Raw genomic sequence first — 17,457 nt, forward strand, 5'->3', positions numbered from 1 at the left:
TGAAAAATCAAATATAAGGTGATAATAATAAATTAAAAAATCAACTATATGCGAATATGGCTAAGGTTTTAAGGAAAGTCAGATTATGCCCTAGTTTCTTATGGTGCGAATTGTCCCATAAGCAGAGCTAAAGTCTTCTTGGGATTGGATATAATTCAGCCCAAGTTTCTTATAGTGCGAGATGTTCTATAAGTTGAGCTCGAATTATAGGAGAGGAAAAGTCTTGTTCAGTTAATCACAATGAGAGAAAGAACTTAGGTATTAGCCAAGTTTATTCAGACTCATGCGTTCACTTTGCAAGGCTAGAAGTGAATACCAGGCTGTGCAATAGTGGGCGTAATTATACATAGATTTTCTCGCCTATTTTCGCAGGAGAATTCTCTTTGAGAAGTTTTCGAATATTCGAGAAACGTTCGCGAATTTTAAGAAATGAATTTTCTTAATTTACAAGTAAATAAACATCAATACTGAACTTTCAACATATGTGAACTTTACAGAATTAGTTATTGGTCGATTTAGTGTAATTTACAATTATCACAAATAGTATCGTCAAAAGTTATTAACTAATAAAGTTAATTAATGTAATATTACTATATTTACAATGGAAAATTATTATTAAAATTTTTTATAACTTTATCGTTTAATAATTTTAGAAGTAATTTCCAAAAAGAAGTATTCAAATTAGTTAATAACATTTAAATTATAACAAATTTTCATATTTATAACGGTTTCTTCTATAATCTTATAACGCATATACTAGATTAATTATCTAAGATTTATAAATTATAAAGCTATCATTATTATTGAGGTTTGCGGGCAGTAGGGCACAGAGCGTAGATACGTTTCTGTCAAGGTTGGAAGATCTGCGCGTGGGCACAGGACTAACTGATGAAGAAGTGCTTTGTTCCGTATCAGAGATCCTCGAAGGTAACGCGAGGACCTGGTACGATAACAACAAGTACCAGTGGCTCAGTTACGCAGAGTTCGTCGCTGACGCCCGGGATTGGTTCGGAACTAGTACGCAACAGCAACAAAGGCTGTTGCAGGAAGCCCAGAACCGGTTCCAGGGTGAGGACGAACTAGTGCGAGACTACGTATCCAACCTGGTGGCTCTCGTCAATAGACTGGAACCACCTATACCCTTGGAGAGGTTATAAGACCTACTCCATGCAAACCTCCTCCCAAACATCCAGATTCAGTTACGTCGGAGCGAGATGAAGTCTATACGTGAATTCAACAGGAGGGCGACTGAGGTACAGAACACCTTATCTTACGGTCGTCCTCCACGTGTATTCGCCGACCCCAACTCGACGATCTTCCCTCAGCATGCCTATCAGCCGAGCAAAAGAACGGCAAGTAATAAATTCCAAACCACTGCAATGGCCAGCGAAGGGAAGGCGCGTGCGAAAAAGGAGGGAGATCAGCAGCGCGTACAGGGCGTGGAGAGCCCTGCCAGGAGGCCTACCGAACAAGCATCGGTATCGGCTACGCAAGCTTCCACTTCTGATAAGAAGATGGAAGATCGTCTGGATGGCATCGAGCGGATGTTGCGCAAGTTGGCCAATGAGAAGCAAGGTAGCCCTCCAGAACAGCGTAAGAGCTGATGGCGTGGGGGAAGGAAAAATTCTCCTTCTCCCAGGTCTCCTGGCGAGCGGCGAGAAGGACAGAGGCGGAAGATCGACTTCACCAAGCCTCTCCAGTGTTCCGCTTGTGGCAAACTGGGATTTAGTCGTAAATTCTGCCCAGATTGCAACAAGGGAAACGGCAAGGAGAGCGAAGAGAAGAGGTCATCTTCACGCCTCCAGTAGATTCGACCTCTCGCTGCGGGTCGTCGATGGGAAACAGCAAGTTGTCGGCGACCCAGGGATCCAAACAGGTCCTGGAAGGGCATCAAGAGAGCCCGGGACCTAGCGGGATGTTGGAGCAGAAGGCGATCGAACCTGATGCCAGCCCTCGGCAGAATAGAGGAGTGGTCATTCTGGAGGGTCCAGATGGCCACATACAAATTGTGGAGAAGGGGAAAGACTCCAGGGAGAGCCTCTCCACACAAAAAGCTCCTCTGCCGATGGGATCCACGAGTAGAAACAAGCCCACCGACGTCGCAGCAGCGCATGGGAAAAAGCCGCTGAAAAGCACGACGATGGGAGGCAAAGATGCGACTTGTGGATATGAGCCTGAGGATGAGACCAGGTGGTGGTTGCGGATAGACATAGGTGACTATAAAATTAGAGCACTCTATGATACCGGCGCCTCATCCACGGTCATGGGTCAATTAGATCTGAGATTGGCATCAGAGATGGGACTCGTATTAAATGTGACCAGAGCGGGCGATGCGAGGCTCGCTGATGGGCGACCATGCCCTATGATTGGTCACGTGATGTACCCCTTTAAAGTAGGAGGAATCACGAAGGAAATCAGAGTCGCCATTACGCCACTGCTCACGGACGACTGCTACGTAGGCGCGAACTTTATTAGAGAGTTCCGCGCAGTTTTGGATCCCGACGAGGATGAGTTATGGCTTAAGGACGCCCAAGTGAAAGTACCAATGAAAGTGACTGGAATTGATGGTACGGCATTTCTCGCACCGGTAGGACTGTGGGAGGCCACGGAAACACAGCTGGAGGAAATAGAAGACCTCGTTAATGGATTGATTCCTGATGGAGGTCACGCTTTAGACTGTACCGTGGGGGTTGAGCATGAAATAGATGTTGGAAATGCTCGACCCATCAAACAGAAATATTACCCAGTCTCTGATAGAGTGCGAGAAGAAATGTACGCGCTGGTCAAAGATATGCTGGAAAAAGATGTAATTGAACCAGCGACCAGCGGATGGTCAAGTCCAATAGTAATGGTAAAGAAGGCTGATGGAAAATATAGGTTTTGCATGAATTACCAAAAGGTAAATGCGATTACCAAACCTGATGCCTACCCTTTACCATATATGAACGACATCCTAAGACGAATAAGGGATACCATCAAATTCCCCTAATGGAAGAATCGCATCTGATATCAGCGTTTACAGTAACTGGATTAGGGCACTTTCAATTCAAGAGAATGCCCTTCGGACTGTCATACGCAGGAGCGACATTCCAGAGGTTGATGGACAAGGTGATAAGCCCGGATATGGATCCATTCGCTTTTGCTTACCTTGACGACGTAATTGTGGTTTCGTCGTCATTTGAGGAGCATAAGCGGCACCTAGAAATGGTATTAAAGACAATTCTAGGTGCGGGCTTAACCATCAACAAAGCCAAAAGTCACTTCTGCAAGACAGAAGTCAGATACTTGGGAGTTCTTGTAAACCAGGACGGAGTAAGACCAGATCTTCAGAGAAGATACGACCGATATTGGAATATCCAATACCCTGGACTGTCAAGCAGGTGAAGCGATTCATGGGAATGACCTCGTGGTATAGACGTTTTATACCCGACTTTGCCATGATCGCTGAACCTATAAACCGCCTGACAAAGAAGAATGTACGTTTCTCTTGGGAGGAGGAGCAAGAGCGAGCTTTCACGAGATTGCAGGAGGCGATGACTTCCGCCCCAATACTGCAATCTCCCGATCCTCACGGTCAGTTTATACTACAAACTGATGCTAGTGACAGTGGGATCGGAGCAGTCCTCACGCAAGATGTCGATGGAGAAGAGCGTGTAATAGAATACGCTAGCCGATCACTCCACAGCGCTGAGAGAAATTATACGGTCTCCGAAAAAGAGTGCTTGGCAGTGGTATGGTCTATTGGAAAGTTCCGGCCGTACATTGAAGGACATCACTTCAGGGTCATCACTGATCATAATTGCTTGAAATGGCTCCACAATATGAGAAATTCCACGGGAAGACTAGCGCGATGGGCGTTAGCTTTGCAAGGCAATGTCTTCAATATTGAATATCGAAAAGGGGATCTCAATGTTGTGCCTAACGCATTGTCTAGAGCCTATGAGGAGGAGGGGATTAAAGTGAGTGCCATAAATAGTCGGCCGGAGACCGCTGACGCCTGGTATTTGCAACAATACCAGGAAGTATGCTAAGACCCACACTCTCACCCTACTTGGAAGGTAGTAGGAGGGAGGCTGTATCATTATCAGCCTGATGAGGACGGTGAAGGGTCCATCGACAACGATGAAGCGTGGAAGCTTGCGGTGCCTAGGGAGAAAAGGCACCAGGTGCTCCAGGAGGTCCATGATGCTCCTACAGCAGGGCATCAGGGACGAGAGCGTACGTTCTCCAGGGCTAGGCGCTTGTACTACTGGCCTAAGATGTATGATCAGGGCAGAAAGTACGTAAAGAGTTGCCCGGTGTGTCAGCAATGCAAGGTGGAACAAAGAGCACCTTGCGGGCTGATGGGTCGTAGACAAGTGTCACGACCCTGACAGGTGGTAGCCGGTGATATCACTGGTCCATTTCCCAAAAGCTCTCGAGGTTTTGAGTACATCTTAGTCTTTGTAGACTTGTTTACTCGCTGGGTAGATTGTGTTGCAATACGCAAAGCCAATGGGAAGACAATCGCAAGGGAATTACACGAGAGAATTGTCACTAGGCTTGGCGCGCCCGAGGTATTCTTGTCGGATAATGGAACCGGTTTCAAGAATCAGGAAGTCGATTCATACCTCCAGACGAAAGGCATCCAGCGCGATTTGACTCCCGTGTATCATCTCCAAGCGAATCCCACAGAGCGAGTAAACAGGACACTCAAAACCATGATCACGTCTTACGTAAGCCGTGATCATAAGAGCTGGGATGAACACCTGTCAGAGTTCAACTTCGCGTTGAACTCGGCAACTCATAGCACCACGGGATATAGTCCTGCGATGCTCATGTTTGGACATCAGCCGGTACCTCCTTTGACGTTCAGAAGAGCCCAAGATCAGCGGGCCCTTGAATGTTCAGAGGGTCAAGCTGTGGTGGATTGGGCTAAACATATGGAGAAGCTCCCTAATTTATGGGAGAGGGCCAACTTCAAATCAAAGGAGGAAGCTGCGCGTCAAGCGGCTTATTATGACCGGAAGAGACGGCAACCCGAGTTTGGGGGAGTCGGAGATTGAGTTTGGAAGAGGAATAGGATTCTCTCTTCGGCTGCCCAAGGCATTTCAGCTAAATTGGCGCCGAAATATGCCGGTCCGTACGTGATTGAAGAGGTTTGTGGTTCCAACACGTACAGACTAGGCAATCAGCTGGAGATCCTGTCCGAGCTCTTCCATGCCAAAGACCTTAAACCGTACTACGGTCCGGGTGAGGATGAGGAAAGCGAGGAGGTCATCGATCCTCGCGAGCCGCAAGTTGAACAACCGTTGGAGGCGAACGATACCGCGAACGCGTGCGAAGATCCGGGGAGAGATTTATCGGATAGCGAGCGGATCGAATTAGCAGCCCCCACGGCCGTAGATAAGGATCCCACCGAGACGTCGGATTTACCGGTATCTGTCCCAACCAAGAGAGTTCGAGGTCGACCTCGAAAGGTCCCAGAGACGGTCACCGGTCCAGTAAGAGGCAACAACTCTCCCATGAAGGAAACTAGAGGGAGAGGTAGGCCTCGAAAGACCGTGCCCGTCGTGCAAAAGACGGTTGGGCCGATAAACCCGAACGGTAACCGACGAGGGCCAGGACGTTCCCGCAAAGAAACGCGAAGGAACGTATAACTCGTCGGGATGCGGCGTATGTTAGGGTTTTTCTTCGCGCCGGGAGATTCATCCGAGATTTTTTGTTTTGGATGTTCTAGATGGACCGGAGAATCGTCGTCGAAGAGGAGACCTTCGAGGTGGTCACTCAGATGCTGTTGGATCTGCAACTGAGCCCTGATGCTACGCAGTTGATTAAAGATCTGCGGAGCTTCGCCAGGGTCCAATTGGAGGGGACCACCCGAAGGGAGCGACAAAATGCTTCGGTGGCAGACGTTCTCCGGGATTCATCGTGGGTCGCCCCGAAGAAGGCTTCCCGGGATGCTTCGACACAGACGGAGGACAAGGACAATGTCGAGCGTCCCAAGTCTACAGTGGACCAGGGGGTGCAGACCCTCAAGTCCGACGCATCCCAGACGTCGGACAGTGCGAGCCAGTGCCCAGGACCCAGGGAAACCTGTGGGGCATCGCACTGGGTTTGCAACCACCCCCGCATCCCGGAGCAGCCTACTCTCCTCCTCGACTTCGGACACGTACGTCTGGGGATCAACGAGGTGGAGAGCGCCTGGCGGTTCGCTCAAGAACTCCAGTCTCAGGTGCAGGAGTACCTGAGACGCTTCATGAGCCGCCAGGGTGCAGAAGAACTGCTCAGGGAGTGGGCAGAGATGGCTCAGCGTCAAAGGGCCTACGGAGAGGCCCTGCTGCGGGTAGACAAAAGACAGGAGTTCCCCGCAGCGCTCCCGGCGCCAGCTCAGGAGAAGAGAGCCCCGGGAGCTACTGACGCTGGACCAAAGCTCACGGTCCATGTGGACGGGCGTATGGCTCCGGATACCACAATCGTGGTCAGGTCCCAAGATGGTCGTGCGACCGCTACGATGGGAGGCGTTACTATAACCGCCTCCCAAGGAGCCAACGTCCAGCAGTCCCCTCCTACTGCTGAGCAGCCTACACAAAATCGGGAGGCTGCTCAATCTGCATCGCAGTTGAGGGGCTGCTACATTTGTGGGGAGCCTGGGGTGACCAACTCCCAGCAGTGCCCGAAGAAGGCTACACACTGGCGCTACCCGAAACATCTAGCGCCAGGTGTAGCCAAACAATGATGTCCAATAAACTTAGCTAAAATAAAGAAGCGAGTTTGTTGTTTGGTCCCTTTCCTTCTTTATTTTTTTTTCAGGTTCCTGATGGCGGAGAATCGCGGGTATTCGTCCTGCCCGGGTAGTCAGGACTTGGAGGGGGCTGCAACGGTAGTCGATTTAATTAATCGACTCGTTCGCGATTCTGCTTCTCGCGCGTTAGTTCGAACTATTGAGAGAGAGAGAGGGGGCGCGCGTTCTTTTAAATAAGCAGTTACGCCTCAGCTGTTTACGCGAGTTTACCGCCGATTTGTGTTTTGCACTTTAATTCGCAAAAATAAATAGTTTTCTCTGGGACAAATACGTATTTTGTCTATTCGTGATAGCGTTATATTTTTTGTATTCGCGTCGTGCGTTAGTTCGCGGTAGAATTCAAATCTACTCTCTCTCTCTCTCTTTCTCACCAAACATAATTAAATTGTAAAATCCTATTTTCGTGCGTCAGTCTTTCGGCCCAACAAAGACTGTAGTGATTTTTTTATTAATTAAAGTCTATTAAATTTATTCGCCGTTTTCGTCATTTGATTTTCCTGGCAGTTTAAGTATTTGAAACAGGCTTAGATTTTAGTCCAATTACATCTAGGGGATTAAGAAGATTAGGAGTAAAGTCGCTCACACTTAAAACTCATCAAGTGTAACAAGACACGTGACTTAAGGTGAGTTCAACTCCGATCGATAGAAGACAAGTAGAATAAATCATCTGACTTTAAGGTGAATACACGTATTATCATATGTGTTTAACGGAGCGGCGGTTTGCTCTGCATCGTGGGAGTTTGTTCTTAAATAAATTTCCCATTTTCAGATTTATCTCCCCCGTTACAATCAATAACAGTTATTATTAAACTGTTATTAATGAAACCAATTCTTACCCATGTTCTTTAGTTATTCATTTTGCATATGGACTATTTACATTTTTCTAATAATTCATATTTTTAGCGTAATAAATAAATTAACTTTACATATTAAAATTCATTATTATTTAATAATTAAACGCAATTCGTATTACTATATTCTAAATCTACGTACTAAAATCTATATAAGAAATACTTTGTTATATCAAAATTGCATCTAATTAACATATTTTTCTCAAATAACAAAAATTATTATATCGTATCAATATATATTACTTTGTGACGTCACAATCGAATGATCGGTGAGATGGCGCCGTTTAATGTGTTAATTTGTGTAAACAGATAGATGCGTTTGACGGGTTGCGGTGATTCAGTGACATAATAAACTAGCTCATAGATAGGACCGTTACAGGATTGAGTTCGTCGAACTTAGTTCGACTTCTGCTCGCGCACCTAAGATTTCTAGAACCCTGAGTCTGAGGAGATTTAAGAAGTTTGATTTCAAGTACTACTATGTAACACAAATGAGCCGTTACTTAATAAAAACATTTCGTTAATAAAGTACCGCTAATAGTTATAGACTGCTCCAAACAAAATGAAACATTAAAAAACGCATTAATTAACACCAGTCGATGTTCGCCTAGAATTTGAAACTCGGGCCGATTTTCCTGACGATACTGCGGCCTACTACTTGATATTATACGATCGTATTGTACAATATAATCCCATTAATGTTGATGTCAAAAAATTAGTTTAAAATTAACAAGACAATATGTAACCAATGTACACATTGCTTTTCAATAAAAAGAAATAAAATATATTCATTGTTGGAATTTAATACAAACTACCTATAATCATGCTATATAACTCAGGGGGCTATGACGACTGTAACGTCCTCTACTTTCGAATGGTGTTGAGGTATAGGCTTTATATAGAACAAACACATGCATGTACGTTCATAACATCTTTGATAGTTCACATTTACTTCTTCATCTTTTCAAATGGATTACGTATTAGATATTCAAGGCTCAAACAAGTCTTTTGTATGTAAAGAACTCGCCTATTTACCATTATATATTGATATTTTTCCAACTGTGCTTTTCTTTGAACTACCGCATCATTGGCTTAAGCTTCTTGTCATATGTCGTAAAGTGAATAAATTGTTAGAAATGTTTCATCATGGTATATTATGGAGATCTGGCATTATACCATATAAAATTTTACCATGTATATTGAATAATCATTTACATAATTCTATAAATATTTATGTAAAAGGATTACAAAAGAAACAATGGATACAAAATATTATCTAAAAAGTAAGTATAAGAAATTATTTTTTTTTTGCGATATAGTCGGAATTAAAAATCATTATTAATTAAAAACTTTTTCTTTTTATAGAAAAATTTTGGATATTTAAAGCGACATGAGATGTCCACCATTGAGAGAATTACCTTTGCCATTAAAAAAGTTGTGTATATATCATTATAGTAATCGAGCTAACTAAAGTCGAATGAGACTACTATTGCGCTTGTTTAGATAGAAAGAAAACAAAAGAGAGAGAGAGAGAGAGAGCATCCACGCTATACGATGTACGCAAACTCTCTGCTACTATACAGCTATAATCTTTTGAAAGAGAGAGAGAGAGATACGTACCTACACTGTTGGGAACGCGTCTGGCCAATATATAGCTTAACAAGCTAGAGACGCTGCCCCCTTTCTTAGGGCCCACTACACCGAGACCGATCCAATATATAGCTCATATAACCAGTGCACCTTCAGCTAGAAATGCTACCCCACCGCCGAGGGCCTGCATCTAGCCAGCATATGCTTACTGAGCGCCCTACTGGCGACGGAGAGCCAGAGCCAGAGCCAGAGCCAGAGCCAGAGCCAGAGAGAAAGAGAGAGAGAGAGAAAGAGAGAGAGAATCATCCACGCTATACGGCTTACGCGCCTAGCAAGCTAGAGACACTAAACCCCCCCCCCCCAACTTAGCCAGCATATAGCTTAGCAAGTTAGAGACGCTAATCCCTCTCCGAGAGCCCACACCTAGCCAGCATATAGCTTACCAAACGCCCTACCAACTTCTATAGCGTCCTACCTTTACAACCTCTATAGGAGGAATCTATCTTGATAGTCTATATAATAAAAATTATTATTATAATATTTTCTAATGGGGAGGAGGAGCTCTGGGGGTCGTCGAGAGGCATCACCTACGACGCGTGCGCAGCGCGCGGGCATGCGCAAACCCCAATATATGTTTCAAGCCACCTGGACCCCCCACGAAAAGGCTTGAAATATACATTTCATTTCATTTATAATTATGTTAGGTTGATTACCATTTTGAATTAAAGTTTTTTCTCTTAACGTGCAATGGTTCAAATTTCATTGTAATAAATAATCTTTTTAATTTATATATCACTTTCTTTTGAGAGCTCGTACTGAGCGCACGTGCATCGAGGCGCTCTTCGAAATCAAATTGAATTCAGAAAGGAAACACAAAATAAATTTATAAATTTTTCACAACTAAAAGCAGCCATCATGGCTGAAAATAGTGAAAAGGACCAACAAGAAATTCAATGGAATACAGTAAAAAATAAAAGAACCAGAGACAGTCCGGAGGAAAACAAAATAAACAAGAAGAGGCAAACTGGGAAATCCGAATAACAAAACTGTTAAAATAAGTAACAGATTTAAAGTGCTGGAAATCAACGACAAAAGCAACAAAAACAATGAGCCAGAAACACCGACAGCCGTCAAACCATCAAAATCACCGCCCATATTCGTAAGTGGAGTCTTAAATATTAGTTCGTTAAATGACCTTCTTAACAATGTCACGAAAAATCAATGCACACTAAAAGTTCTGAATAATAACGAAATTAAAATTCAGATCAACAATCCTGAGCTATTCACTAACACAATAGCTGAGCTAGAAAAAAAAACAAACTAATTTCTACACTTATCAAAAAAAAGAAAACAAACCGTTTAAAGCAGTACTCAAAAACATGCATGCTTCGGTCAATATAATAGACTTAAAACAGGAGATTGAAACCTACAATCACAAAGTAATAAGAATTTTTAATATTAAACACAAAATAACAAAACAACCTTTACCAATCTTTTTCGTAGAAATACAAATAAATGAAAACAACAAAGAAATATATAAAATTAATAAACTAATGAACCAGATAATCTACTTTGAAGAACCATTTAAAAAAAGAGATATTCCACAATGTATGAGATGTCAAGAATATGGCCACACAAAAAACTATTGCCATAAAACACCAGTTTGCGTTAAATGCGCAAACAATCATCTATCAACGGAGTGTCCCATTCAGCAAAAAATAAAAGAAGTTAAATGTGCAAACTGTGGAGGAAACCATGTAGCTAGTTATAAAGGCTGCAGTACAAGAAAATTACTTTAACAAAAATTATTTCCAGCTCTAAGACCAAAACAAACGTCTCATATACGCAGGCCGCAGCTGGAAATTTAAATACAGCACAAGAAGAATCAAAACAAACTCAGACATCTCAATCAATATCAAACAATAACAATGAGAATCAACTCGTAAACATGATGACACAACTGATGTATCAATTGATAAATAAGATGGACACGATGCTAAATCTACTTACCACGCTCATAAATAAGACACAATGAACACAAAAACAAAAATAGCTATTTGGAATGCTAACGGTTTAGCGCAAAGAAACATAGAAATAAAACCTTTTTTGATAGAAAATAATATAGATATCATGTTAATATCAGAAACACACTTCACAAATACAAATTTTTTGAAAATACCGCAATACACATTATACAATACAAACCATCCCGACGGTAAGGCTCATGGAGGAACGGCAATAGTAATAAAAAACACTATCAAACACCACGAAATAGAACCACAGAAGTATGACTACCTACAAGCAACAAATGTTGCGATTACAGACAGCAACGGTCACATTATTCTCTCGGCATTATACTGCCCTCCAAAACATACAATAAAAAAGGAACAATACAAAAAATATTTTGATAGCCTGGGAAACCGTTTTCTTGCAAGAGGAGATTATAATGCAAAGCATCCATGGTGGGGATCAAGATCAATAACTCCAAATCCAAAAGGAGCAACCTTATATGCAGTAATGAAAAAAGAAAACTTAACGCCAATATCAACAGGCGAACCTACCTACTGGCCTTCAGACATAAACAAACTACCGGATTTAATAGATTTCGCTATTATAAAAGGACTATGCCCTAAACACCTAACAGCTGAATCACGTCTTGACCTAACCTCAGACCATTCTCCAGTCATTATTAACCTAAACTCAACAATAGAAATAAACCAAAAAACTAGTCCTATGTATAACAAAAAAACAAATTGGGATCTTTACAGAGAAATAATAAACGAAAAAATTACATGCAACATACCTCTAAAAACAGAACAGGATATAGATGCTGCGATTGAAAATTTAAACAACAACATCTATATAGCCATTAAAAATGCAACCCCTACATACTCAATAAAACAAAATAAAAAAGAAATAAATTCCAAAACAGTAACAGACAAAATAAAAGAAAAAAGAAAGTTGAGAAAAATTTGGCAACGGACTATAGGCTACTAACAGATAAAACAAAATTTAATAGGTCTATTAAAGAACTTAAAAAACTTCTTTATGACGAAAAAAATTATAATATAAACAACTATCTAACAAACCTAACTGCAACTGAGGTTACCGATTATTCGTTCTGGAAAGCCACAAAAAAAATTAAACAACCACAAAAATTCTCTCCTCCTATATTAAAAAACGATATGACTTGTGCTAGCACAAGCATTGAAAAAGCAAACACATTTGCCAAACATCTACAAAATGTATTCAATCCCTCACAACGTAAAATAACAGAAGATGAAGAACAAAACCTATTAAAAACTAGACAATGCAACAACAATAACATTCAACCAACTAACAATACTAAAATAAAAGAAATAAACCACATAATACGTCACGTAAAAAACAAGAAGAGCCCTGGACATGATAATATAAATGCTAAGCTAATGAAAGAACTTCCAAAAAAAGCTATAAGATACATAACTATCGTAATAAACTCAATACTTCGTTTACAATACTTCCCTGACGCATGGAAAATAGCAACAATAATACTAATACCAAAACCGGGAAAACCGCCACAAAAGGTCACGTCCTACAGACCAATTAGTCTACTGCCCATATTATCCAAAATTTGTGAAAAAATAATTATCAAAAGGTTAAACAAAATTTTAGTCGAGCGAAACATAATTCCTGAACATCAATTCGGCTTCCGAAACGACCACGCCACAATCGAACAAATAAATAAAGTAACTAATAAAATAGTAAACAGTTTTGAAAACAACGAATACTGTAATGCAGTATTTCTTGACGTAGCTCAAGCTTTTGATAAAGTTTGGCATGAAGGACTACTATGCAAACTTAAAAAAATCACACCACCAAATCTCTATCTACTGTTAAAATCGTATCTAAGCGCCAGAACTTTTAAGGTTAGAGTAAATGATGAAACAACAAACTTATACTCAATTAAAGCAGGAGTCCCACAAGGAAGCGTTCTCGGTCCAATATTATACCTAATATACACACATGATCTGCCAATCAAGGAAAATATTGACATCGCCACGTATGCAGACGATACAGCCATTCTGATATCACATGCTAACGAAAAAACAGCCTCCCACATTATGCAAATATACATAGACATAGCCGTAAGCTGGTTCGATAAGTGGAGGATAACAATAAATGAAACGAAGTCAATTCAAGTAACCTATACCAAGAAAAAAGGATCTTGTCCACCAGTAAGTATTAAAAATCAACAAATCTCACAAGAAGATAAAGCAAAATATCTTGGAATGCACCTTGATCGAAGATTAACATGGCGAGAACACATATGGACCAAACGAAAACAACTCAATCTCCAGACAAGGAAATATTACTGGCTATTAGGGAGAAAATCTAAACTTTCAATTAAAAATAAGCTTCTTATATACAAGTCAATAATTAAACCAGTATGGACATACGGCATACAACTCTGGGGCACAGCTCCAAAATCAAGCATAGACATAATAGAAAGATTCCAAAACAAAATAATAAGAGCTATTACTGATGCACCATGGTTTGTCACAAATGAATATATAAGAAAAGACATAAATATAAACACAGTAAGAGAAGAAATTGAATCAGCGCGCCAAAAATACACCAACAGGATAAAGGAACACACTAACAAATTAGCAAAGAAACTAATATACACAACACCGATAGTCTCAAGATACAAGAAATATAAAATAGTGTTTGTGCAAGATTAAACAAGCGAGGTATTAAAGTACTGGTACTGATCAATGGAGAAGTACCTTCCTGTAACTGAAGCAAACTCTTTTGTAACCAATTCTATGTAATTGAAATGTTTTGTAAAATTTACCTATTGTCAAAAGACAGATTGTAAATAAATGGGAGTAATAAAAAAAAAAAAAAATTTATATATGTTTTGACTATTTTAGTTGTGTTCTAGTTCTACGGAAAATAGCAGTTATGATATTTTTGTCAGACGATGCTGAATATTACGGATGCTTATTTCACCTTGTGTCCGAGTTACTCTATGGCAGATTTAAGATCATTAGTATTCACTGATGGATGCATACTTCTCAATACCACTTCAAATATCTTATCTTATTTACGCTCATACGTATAAAATTGAGTGATTTTTCCTTTACTGCAGTGATTATCGGTAGTTATTTTTTTGCCGTTCTCAATTGTATTTTTATTTTATTTTGCCCCAATACTTTAAGTGTATAACTTAGTCTTTAGCCTTTATTGCCTACAATAGATTTTTTAACGGGCAAATATTTTCTATGTTGTATAAAATGATTAGAGGAAATTTATGTTTTAATGAGTTGACTTCTTTGTTTACTGTATTCACTTCTTTCTCTCGATTATCACGAATAACCTTGTACTTATTGGTGGATTAACTTAGCCAGTAATTATATAATTGGATTTACCGTTTCTTATTTGGTATTCAGTTGTCTCGGCAGTTCGTTGTCTTATGCTGTTTACAGTTTTCCACTCTTTGCTGTTGTTTTGATTAGAAGTAGAGATTGTGTCCCCCATTTGAGTAGCCAGTTTGATCGTTACTTTGTTTTTATTATCTATATTTTTTTTTAAATTTATTATACGGAAGAAACTTCCTTTAACAAATATATAAAAACATATATAGAATTAAAAAAAATTAACAATACAATTAATAAACAAAAAAAAAGAACAAATAGAATATAAATTAAAATTATAAAAAAGAATATAACAAATAATAGAAATTAATAAAAACTTAAGAGTAGCAGAGTATAAAAGGAAAAAGAGGCAGCCAATAAATTAGAAGACATAACGGGATAAAATATGGAAAGGAAGAAAAATATAAAACATTAACAATACTCAAAAAGCTCCAACCTAACAGCTTTCTTGAATGCACCAATGGAAGTGAATGTCAACGGGAGTAGAAAGAAGGGGTTAATAATGTTACAGGAACGATCAATGACTGAGGTATGATTAAGAGTGGACTTGCGAGGACGGATATAACATGAATAGAGGCGTGCACAAAGGAAACGCGATAAGATTATATTGTTAAAAGATAAATTTATATTAACTTGGTTAGTCACTTCTCTGAATTGGCTAATATTTTAGCTTTACGAGTAGAGCGCAATGTAAACCTGTTAGCTTTTCTCAGGAATGTAATCATCGTGTTAGTTGACTTTTTATCATATAATAATTCTTACTGAAAAAGAGATAAAAATTAAGACTTTTATATTTAATTAGCTATTTGACTTACTGATATGACGTAAGAATTTTACGATAAAATTTATATATTTATTTATTAACCACAATACTGTACAATTCACTTAAGGAAATTTCACAATACATTACACAATAAATATGTGTGACCCAGCAGAGAAATAATTCCTGTACGCTGGTTTGACGTATACGAGTACATAACAACTACAAATAAACGTAATTACAAAAAAACTTAAATTTAAAAATAAAACTGCTTTCCTCGATACTAATAGTAATACTATTGGGTCAAGTTAACAGTTAAAATTGCACTTTTGTTAAATAAACTATTTCCAACTTCTTCTGATGAGTATTATTCTTATAGTATTATATCCAATTAAAACTGTACGTTTATCGAATTATATATGTTTTTTTCCATGAAATTAATTCTGGCTGGACATGTAAGTCCAACCGTACAAGTTAGTCTGTAATACGGAAGCATTCTTTCGTAATATCTCATTAAAAAACACTTACAATTCGATGTAAATACTATTTCAAGTACTATTACATCTGTATGTTTATGTTGTTATTTTATTGAGTAAAGCGAGCTGGTAAAAATTTGTCTTTTCTTAGCCACCTTTATTGAAATATAGTATTGCTTTATTGTTTGCAAAGAAATTAATATCCGTATATGTCATATATCCTATAACCGTTTGTTTTCAGTATTGGTATTTCTGGATTGCGGTTATCTTAATTGAAAGTGCTCAAGATTGTTAAATTTTGATACTTTATCCAATTTGGTAAATACAGTTTCAACAGGTTTATAATATTTTTTATTTATATTTACCAATTCATCATTTGAGTTTAATGCTCTTATAAAATATATATGCCTCATCCTAATAATTTTAGGATTTAAGCAATAGCCGGAACATTTGTAAGCTTTTTAGTTTTTTTGTTGCTTATTTGGATTTTTATACTTCAGTGATTTAATTAATGTTAACTATATCTCTGTTTAAATTGATGTTAACTGTTATAGGACGGGGATTTGGAATTTTTAACTGCTCAGTATTTTCTATAGAAAACGCATAATATGTGTGTCTAATAGCGGAGAATACTCATAAGTGGCGATCGATGGTCGAGCCACTATAGTGGCTTTCCCGTCCTCAGGGGTAATGTTAATTTTGATACTGAAAAATTGTTTTATTTGGCACAGGGAGTTAGTACCTTCGGGTGGTTTATGGTTTTTTTCGTAAGTTTGATCTTGGAATTCGATTCAGCGTCGAAACATACCTCAAAAAACTATATTGACACTCCCTTACTATAGAAAGTTTATTTTTACAACTAAAAGGATAGTTTTCCCTTATTTTAGGGTTTCATAATTTTTAAATAATGACATCAAATTCGTAATCAGTATGTCCAAAAACCCCAGAATTAAACTACTCTATAAACTAACTTGAGAAATTATTTTAAGCCACTATAGTGGTTTTCCCGCCCTCTAAAGGTTAAAAAGCTGTCTTTTAAAATTAAAAAAAATTTAATTAGAGATTCTAATATGATTTATTTTGTAACAATGTTTGCCGTATCCATTTGCACATATGTATTTACATATGTATTTAAGTTGTATGTAACAAGTCTAACATCTACTATTAGTGAATCTGAATACTAATAAAATTTAAATAAAAATATAAAGAATATGCAAATATTAGGAGTTAGTTTTCTTAGAGACCAAAATTAACAAGATTTCATTGATAAAGATCCAATGTAGTTACTTAGTTTAGACAACATATCGAATTTGAAAAAGATTAATATTATAATATTAGGTAGACTTTAACTGATATCCATTAGTAAAAAAAAATAATTTGGATGAACGATTAAGTTTGCCAAAGAGCAACCTTGTAACCTTCAAACGAAACGAGCACATGTCCTATCTACACTTTTTATAATAAATAAATTTTTGACACTACTTGCCATTATTGCAGAGGACCATAAATTATTTTTTAATAAATGCAAACCTCCATTCAAATGTGTTGCACTAACAGCCATTTTGAATTTTTGAAA

The 17,457-nt window shown here is 38.9% G+C and overlaps 1 protein-coding gene across 1 annotated transcript in view; it reads right to left on the minus strand.

Annotated features, from left to right (window-relative positions):
• Window positions 1-17,457, minus strand: part of LOC131663312 (uncharacterized) — a 232,876-nt gene that overhangs the window by 214,024 nt on the left and 1,395 nt on the right. The window lies entirely within an intron of this gene.

Source organism: Phymastichus coffea, unplaced genomic scaffold (assembly GCF_024137745.1).
Source record: "Phymastichus coffea isolate CEN01 unplaced genomic scaffold, Cenicafe_Pcof_1.1 PCOF00033, whole genome shotgun sequence".
Taxonomy (NCBI): Eukaryota; Metazoa; Arthropoda; class Insecta; order Hymenoptera; family Eulophidae; genus Phymastichus; species Phymastichus coffea.